Source organism: Sciurus carolinensis, chromosome 3, assembly GCF_902686445.1.
Source record: "Sciurus carolinensis chromosome 3, mSciCar1.2, whole genome shotgun sequence".
In the NCBI taxonomy this organism is placed as follows: domain Eukaryota; kingdom Metazoa; phylum Chordata; class Mammalia; order Rodentia; family Sciuridae; genus Sciurus; species Sciurus carolinensis.
In genome coordinates, this window is record NC_062215.1 from 32,641,424 (window position 1) to 32,650,487 (window position 9,064).

Sequence of the window (9,064 nt, forward strand, 5' to 3'; positions counted from 1 at the left end):
TATGAAGTTACTCCAGCCCCCACAGCCTCCTTGTTTCTTGGTTTTCCTTCTTACGCCTTCATTTCTTTAGCTCTGACTCTCCAGGGCCTTCTCCAGGTCTCAGTCCTCTAACTGTCTCACATAACCCTCTTCCCAGGTTGTGCTCACAGAGGTTAATAGCATGAAGCAAATACCAAGCTCTGACAGCTTTTCCTGTATGCTGCATGACGTTAGGACATTTGCTTAACTCTCTCTACACCTCAGTGTTCTCTTCTGTATTTGGGCTAATACTAATACTTACCTCAAAGGACTGTGGTAAGAATGAAACAATCCACACATGTGAAGTGCACAAAACAGCACCTGTCTTGTTACATAACTGCTGGTTTTGTTATTAATTATACATCTGCCCTCAGGTAGAATGTAATGATGACCTCTCTCCACACCCCATTCCCCCTCTTGAGTCCCCTGACTGGAATTTATCATCTCCACACCCTCCTTTGCTAGAATCTCCATCCTGGATGAGGACACTTGCCATTCACCTGAGCTCCTGGCCTACATGCTGCCTTCCCTATCTCCCACATGCAAACTCCATGTAAAAGCAAGGCTGTCTAATTTCTGAATTTTTCTGGAACCTTCCCCCTATTCATTCCCACATCCTGCCCTATTTCAGATCCTGCCACCAAGTCCTGTCTGTCAACTCATCCTCTTCAGTATTAGTAGTGGTTTCTCTAGCCAGGTGTGGTGGCTCATGCCTGTAATTCCAGCAACTTGGGAGGCTGAGGCAGGAGGATAACAAGTTCAAAGCCAGCTTCAGCAATTTAGTGAGGCCCTGTCTCCATCTCAAAGTAAAAACTATAAAGGGTTGGGGATGTGGCTCAGTAATTAAGTACCCCTCCCTGGGTTCAATCCCCAGTGTGTGTGTGCATGCGTGTGTGTGTGTGTGTGTGTGTGTGTGTGTGTATACTCCCTATTGCTTGGAGAATAAAATTTAAACTCTACTGTGTAGTTTGGATCTGGAATGTCCCCCAAAGGCCTATGTGTTAAAAGCTTGGTCCCTGGTTTGGTGCTATTGGGAGGTGATGGAGATCTTGAGGAAGTGAGGTCTAGTGGGAGATCTTCAGGTCACTGGGAGCATGCCCTCAAAGGGGCCTGGGATCTCACTATCCCCAGTCCCTTTTTCTTCCTGTCTTTCACTTCCATCCAGTTTTGCTCTGTGACGTGCTCCCTGCCATATGTGTTGCCTTGCCACAGGCTCAAAAGCAATGGGGCCAACTGATCATGAACTGGAATCTCTGAAACATGAGTCCAAATAAACCTTTATTAGTTGATTATCTCAGTTGTTTGTTACAGTATCAGAAAGCTAGCACAAACTCCTTACAGAGGTCGTTCCTAGTCTGCCCTTAAACTAACTCCCAGCTCCTTTCCTTTCCTTCCTCATCCTGCCCACACACCCAGGCTCTAGAACACTTGTGGGTTTCCATAGTGTAAACAGGAAGATGAAGGGAACCTTTTGCTGAGTCTGGGCCTATGCTAAGGTCAGATGGAAATGTACATCATTATCCACTGTGAAGATGAGCATCATGGGGAACTGTTCGGCTCAGGAATAGAAAGGGTAGGCTGCAACAGGACCATAGGGAAGACAGGACATTTTCCTTCCAGATTTCCCCAGGTCCAGGCACATGCCAGGGCATGAGTGGTGCAGATTTGGAACCAACCACATTGTCCCCACCACTACGACAGCCACTCCTCCTAACACCACCTGAGTCAGCTTAACAAGGCCCAAGGTAGAAAAGCAAAGTGTAAACTCCAGAGCGTGTAGATAATCCTGTCCCTTTCTACATCGACTGATTTAAGGAGCTTCTGAGGAAACTTTTAAAGAATCAGTAACATTATTAGGGGATTTGAAAGAACACACTGGTGAAACATGGAAGCAGTTCGTGTGTGTGTGTGTGTATGTGTGTGTGTGTGTGTGTGTGTGTGTAGGGGGGGAGAGTAAACAGTTCTTTTTTGGGATAATAACTAGGTGGATGCTTGGGGTTGGCCGTCCATGGCCACCAGAGGGGGTCTCCTGCCGTCCTGCATCAAGGCTGCCAGCCTGTTCTCTACAAGGCATTGGAGGGATGGAGATTGCATAGACAAATGGAATCCCATGTAACCATTACAGTTGACTTGACCGGGGACAGTGTCTCATGACTGTGATGCACACCTGGGATCCCAGTGACTCAGGAGGCTGAGGCAGAAGCAGGAGGATCACAAGTTTAAGGCAGCTCCAGCAACTTAGCAAGACCCTGCCTCAAAGTATAAAATAAAAAGGGCTGGGCTTGTGACCAGTGGTAAAGCACCCCTGGGTTCAATCCCAAGTACGACAGAAAAATAAAAAATTAAAATTAAAAAAAATTTTAAAAACCAGTTTCAAATTATATTTAATGTCTGTAAAAACAATCACAATATAATGTTATGGGAAAGGATAGCTTACAAAAGAGTCTATGAAATATGATCCTATATATTGGTTTTTATTTAGTTAGTTATAAACATAGAAAAGACTAGAAGATATGCCAAAATGTTAACAATTATTGAATTAAGATTTTATATATAACTTTTATTTTGTTATTAATATTTTTCTAGATTTTACAAATTTCCTACCTTGGACACATATTTCTTTATAATCACATGTATGTTACCTACATTCAGTCTTCAAAATCATTATGATTCGAAGGAGGAAGATTAAAAATAAGTAAGTTTCTTCCTTAATTATGTTTAACAGGCTGTTTCAATCCAGTTCCATGACTTAATTTTTTCATATTGGGGATTGAACCCTCAAGCATTCTACCAGTAAACTACATCCCCAGCTCTTTTAATTTTTATTTCAATACAGGGCCTTGCAAAATTCCTGAGGCTGGCCTGGAACTTGCTAACCTCCTGCCTCAGCCTCCAAAGTCTCTGGGACTACTGGCTGTGCCACAGATTCTATGACCATTTTTATTCACCTTCCCTGTGCTCACACTAAGATCCCAAAGACAAAAATAGGCAGCACCCCCACACACACACTACCACCACGTCTAAGGGGAAAGTAGATGTGAGGCGGGTTGGCAAATAACACAAGGTAGAATGTGACACTTGCTCAAATGAGACCCGTGTAGCCTGGGGTTCCACAACGAGGAAGGGGTTAGTTCTGGTAGGGGAGGAGCCAAAGAGGGCACCTTAAAAGAGATGGCATGTGAAGTGAGCCTTGAACAGTGATTCAAAGGAGGGAAGAGCATTCCCCTTCCCAGCACAGCTTAAGCAAAGGCAAGGGGTTGAGGATTTGGGAGCATCTTTGGAATGTGAGTGACCATTGGCCATGGCCAGAGTGGGGGAGGGAGTAAGTGGTCGGGGAGGGGTAGATGGCAATTGCAGGGTGGGTGGTGGGCAGCAGTAAGGTAGGTATGGAAGGGTAAGTGAGGCATGACAGTGACCTGCTTGGAACACTGCAGGAAGGAATCTGCTGTGGGTGAGGGAGGCATCCAGGGCTTTTAAAGGACAGTAATCACAAATTTACAGTCAAATATACTTTAATTTCCCTGACAACACCAAGAACTGAAGCAGTGAGGGACCCCAATGAGAGCATTGGAGTAGTTGTGGGGAAAGACGGTCTGGAGTTAAATGTTCACTACAAAAACTTTCACTGGGGCTGGAGGCAGGTTTGTTGGTCCAAGGAAGAAGGTTTGGTCTCCCCGGCAGCTGCGGATGCCTCTTTCATCCTGAACTCTCTCTGAAACTCCAAGCATAAAGCAGTAGCTAAGTGCCCAGAACTTAGAGCCACTAAGACCAGGGTACAAATAATCCCTGCTGCACTACTTCCTAGCTGGGTGACAGTGGGCTCATTACTTAACTTCTCTGAGTCTCGTTTTCCTTACCTCTAAAATGGCAAAGAGAATATTGCCTTGACACTCACTAGATTAAAAATAATAATAGTAGATGATAAACTTCCTTGAACATTTACAATGTGTCTGGCCCTGTTTTAAGTACTTTTGCATGTCTTTTCTCATTTGATCTTCAGAAAACCCCTAACACCAGGCTTTAAAGATGTGGAAATTAAACCACAGACAGGTCATATAAGTTGCCTAAGGTCCCACAATAAATATGGAGCAAGTTATAAACCTGGTCCTGCCTCTGCCTCTTGAGTCTCCCTTCAGACTGCTGATTAGTTACGTGTAGGGGGAGGCTTTTATATGGTGGGGAAATTAGACAGCACTTTGATTTGGATGGTCCAAATTAATGTCATCTATGAGGGAGAGAGGGACACCAAATGGGATATCCTGGGGACACATTGCCTATGCTGTATTCCAGCTAACAATGCATAACTTCATGAGGGAATATCAGACAAACAGAAAATGAGGAATGTTCTAGTAAAAAAATAAGGCAGGGGTATTTTTTTTAAAAAACTTTAATATTATTTTTTAGTTGTAGATGGACACAATACCTTTATTTTATTTATTTATTTTTATGTGGTGCTGAGGATCAAACCCAGTGCCTCATACATGCTAGACAAGAGCTCTATCCTTGAGCCACAACCCCAGCCTAAGGGGTATCTTAAATTTTTCAGATACATAAATGTTCCAGAATTGAGAAGACTAGAGACGTGACAACAACACATATACCTGACCCTAGACTAGATCTTATACTAGAAAAGAAATGTTGATAAAATTGGAATTTGAATGGTAGATTAAATGAAATAAATTTAAATATATAAAATTAATAAGTAAAATATGTAAGAGTATTTCCCTATTTTTAGGAAAAACACAGGAAAGTATTTAGGGGTAAAGACAATATGTATGGAACTCTGAAATAGTCCTGAAAAATTTAGATCTATAGAGCCCACAAGTGATTAAGCAAGGGATAAAATGTCGATACATTGATTCTGGGAAAAGGGTACATATGTGTTGACTGTAGTATTTTCAATTTTGCAGGTCTTTTTTTAAGTTTGGAAACATTTCCAAATAAAAACATTTTTTCCCCTAATGTTCACCTTGTGTTTTCTCTGCTTAAGCCCTGCCATCAGCTTTTTCTCTAAGGGAAATCCTAGTGAACAAGAGCATTTAACCACATTTTGAAAGTAGTGAAGGTCACCCGATGCTGCCCGCCTGTAATCCCCAGCAATTTGGGAACCTGAAGCAGGAGGATCCCAAGTTCGAGGCCAGCCTCAGCAAAGCCAGGCCCTAAGCAACTTTATGTAGACTCTGTCTCAAAATTAAAAAAATAAAAAAGGCTGGGATGTAGCTCAGTGACAAAGTGGCCCTGGGTTCAATTCCAAGCTTAAAAAAAAAGGAAAAGGTAGTAGACATAGGTGAATAAGAAAAAGCATTCCTAACACGTGGAACAGTGTGATCAAAGGCAAGAAAAGGTGACTTAAGTATAGATGGTAGAAAGGACTGGTGTTGACAAAAGAAGGGTCAACCCACCAAACCACCGACCTCCCAGGATAAGCCGTGTTCTGCCTGGGTATGCAGAACGCAGCCCTCCACAGCTTCGCATAGGCCTCTTCCAGATCTCTTGCACATGTGTGATTTGGAGATAGGATACAATAAACTGAGATTCAGTCATCCTTGAGGGAACCAACTTTGTATTTGAGGGCACATCATCTGCGAAAACAATGGAACTGAATTTTATCTTTTTACATAGGATGAGTACAACTATTGTCAGAGTGCAGCAATCGAAGCCTCGGTAGATACCGTAGTAATGCTGTGAATGAGCAGCCTGACCGACACCCGGCCAATCAGAACCCAGGAGATATCAACCAATCCCAACTCGGCGATGCTCCAGTCGGGGCGGGGCCATGAGGCCAACACGCCCAAGAGTTGTTTGTCCGCCTGTCTCCCAGGCTCCCCGCCCCCCAAGCCCTGGCTCCAGCTCCTAGGGAGAAGGAGGCGGAGAGGACGCCCAGAAGCTGGCAAAGTAGGTTAGACCAAAAAGTGGAGGACAGCGAATGCTAGGCCTGGGCCGATCCTGGGCTATGGCAACACCCACATTTGTCTTGCGCTCTGTGGGACTCCTCTCTCAGACCCTGAATCCAGGACGCCCTGTGAGAGGAGATGCAGCTGTGAGGACAGCCTCTGGAGCGAGCTGGGCTAGAAGGATGTCTGGCCTTTTCTCCAACCAACCTGGGTAGGTGGTGGTTCCCTCCCCTTTCTTCTTGGAAGGGAAAGAGGAGGCTTGCAGCTAGTTATTCAGAAGAACTAACTCCCTGATTTTCAGGAGGATAAAAATTACGGAGGGCAGCTGTACAGGAGCCTTCTCTGGATGCAGTTAATATGGGGAAGTGAAGTGAGATGGAACAATTCTCCAAGCAGGATGCACCCTCCCCAGATAGGCACATATCTTCAAGCCTGGAAGTTCTTCCCTGGGTCTAATCAGAAAACCTCCCTGTCACATCTAGAGCCAACCTTCAACTATCTGCTTCTCAGATGTTTCCCATAGAATTTTCTCATTTCTGTAATGAAGCTTTTGTTTCCGTACCAGGTGACAAAACCCCAAATCTCCAGTCTGAGGTGAGGAAGCCATGCAGGATGAATTCAGCTCATTTGCAGGTCTTCAAGGGATGCTTTTGAGCGAACCAATGTTGCCATGACTGAGATAGGAAACAGGAAGACCAGGTGAAGAGGGGATGCATTAGATTTGAGAGTTCATATTCTATACCAGGCTCTGTGTTAGAAATTTTATATGAGTTAGATCAAAACTGTACTAGATTGTAGTTATTACTATCCTTATTTTACAGCTGAGGAAAGAGACCAGAAAGGTTATATACTATGCCAAGGTCACACAGCTCCAAGTGGGCCTATCAGATTCCAAGCCTCTGCTCTTGATCGCAACCCTTTATTGTGATTCCACCACCCCTTCATTCCATCCCTTACGCTAAATCACCCTCTGCTCTGGATTTTCTGGAGGGTCTCCTCATTTACTTTGCCAATTGCTCCTGTTTCTGGCCTTGGTGTTTGACTCCTTGTTGCATTTCAGATCTCCTAGACATTGGGACTCATCCACGAAGGGCAAAATCAGCAAAAATCACAGCCTGCTGTGCCCCCACTAATTTGGAATGGGAGATTTAAGATTGGCACAATTTTTGGAACCTACAGTCCAATGTAGGGCCTATCTTCATTTCTTGAGGTACTGGACTACACCCACCTTTATTTTAATATCTTCCAACCTCCTATTATACAAGGTGGAACAAGCTAATGCCTTAAGTTTCAGAGGGAGTGACATTTAAATGGCTTTTCTAGATGTCAAGGGGTTCACAGTGGAGAAAGTAGGTTGGAGGGTTGATTGTGGGGAAGGTATTCTAGGCCCATGGGACAGTATAAGCTGTTGTTTTGCCTCTTTTCTCCTTCTGTTCCCAAAGACCCCACCCCATTCTTCTCCCTTTGAGATCCCTGATGACAAAGCCTCTGGGGTGGACAGAACTCCCTTGTGTTGGAGAAGACTCCCCTGGAATCAGGGCCTGTGCTCTTGGGATGAAACTGAGTTTCCAGGAAGGAATGGGTCTGTCACCTCCTCCAGCAGGAAGTACCTTACTGGTTCCCAACTCCTGAAATCCCTCCTCATTACTTGAATCTTGCTTGCTTCTTCAGCTACTCGTTTTATCTTTTATCCGGCCAAGGAAAGCACATCTTCTTTTCTGCCTATTGACAGTAGCTGAAATTATCACAGCTGGTTGGGACTAGCAGCCTGACTTGAGTCCTCTGAATAATCAGGTCCAGCTCAGGGGTGGTGCATGGGGAAAGGAGAGAGGTGGGGGAGGGGTGATGTCACAGGTAGCCCAAGGACATTGTCTTCAAAATCCCTCTCTCTCTTCTTCCTCAGACTCTTTGTAATGTCCAAGACTTCCTTGTTCCCTTCCTCCACGTATAAAAGACTGATTTCCCTCTGGCTCTTTTCCCACCACCAACAAAGGTAGGAATTTCTTGGTTCTGGAGCAAGGGCCTTTGGGATCCAAGTGAGAACTTTAGATCTGGTTGACTCTAGTAACCCTGAGCAGAAAAGGCCCTGGGGGCCCTAACTGCCTCTAAGATGTACAAAAGCCTAGCTTCCCAACCTGGTCTCTTGAGGTTGGCTCTGTTCTCCATGAGCATTCTCTAGAACTGGCAAATCTGCCCCAGTCTTGGACCTGAACACTGACTGCCAGCATGAACTGTAGGACCCGTTTCTGAAAGGGTATATCCCTTCTATTCCCCTTCGTCTTTTCGTCTTTTCAAAAGTCCCCAGCTGTCATGCCAAAGGAATAGCTTCCTGACAGAATAGAATGTTTTCCTCAAATGTCCATCTTTGACCTGGGTTGACACAGTCAAAATGCAGGTGGATCCCACTTTGAGAAAACTTGGTAAACAAGAATTTACAAAACACCCCACATTATTCTACCTGCATGGCTAAGTTACATACACTAGAAAGGATTCAGTCCAAAATAAGTAGTGGTTTTAAGTTCTTATTTTATATACTTTTCCAAGGGATATTTAGGGTTTGGGAGGCGGGACGTTAATTTAACATAGTGACAAAGAAAATATCTGAAATTATGGTGCAAGTTGGTGATGATACAGGATCTGAAGTATGTGAATTCATTCCTTTACCATGGGAGGACAGTTTTCATAAAGTGCTATATATGAATTCTCATGGTCCAAGGCCAAAATCTGTGCCAAGTGCTTGTCTTTGGAAGAGGAAGACTTAACTAGCCAACCCCTAGTGGGTAAGTTCAGAGAGAAGACTTGCTCACACAAAGATCTGAGGTAAAGCCCTTGGTCTTCCATCCCTTTCTTGGGAACAAAATGGGCCTTACATTGCCCAAAGGTGGCCACCAAGAGAAGCTAGAGTCTGGACTACTACACAAACTCAGTTAGCATTCAGTCCTGGATCATTGTACACTGACCAGCCTGCCCCATGGGTTTAGTGGGAGATGATTCAGTTACCTGCCAGGGATAGGCCAGCAGTGAAGAGATGTATAGATCCATATGAGAACAAATGATAACTCTTTCAGACTACAAGACTCTTTAAAGAGGAAGTGCAGAGGATGGTAGTAGATTAAGGACTAGATGTATTAAGGCAGGAGGGGAAATTGATT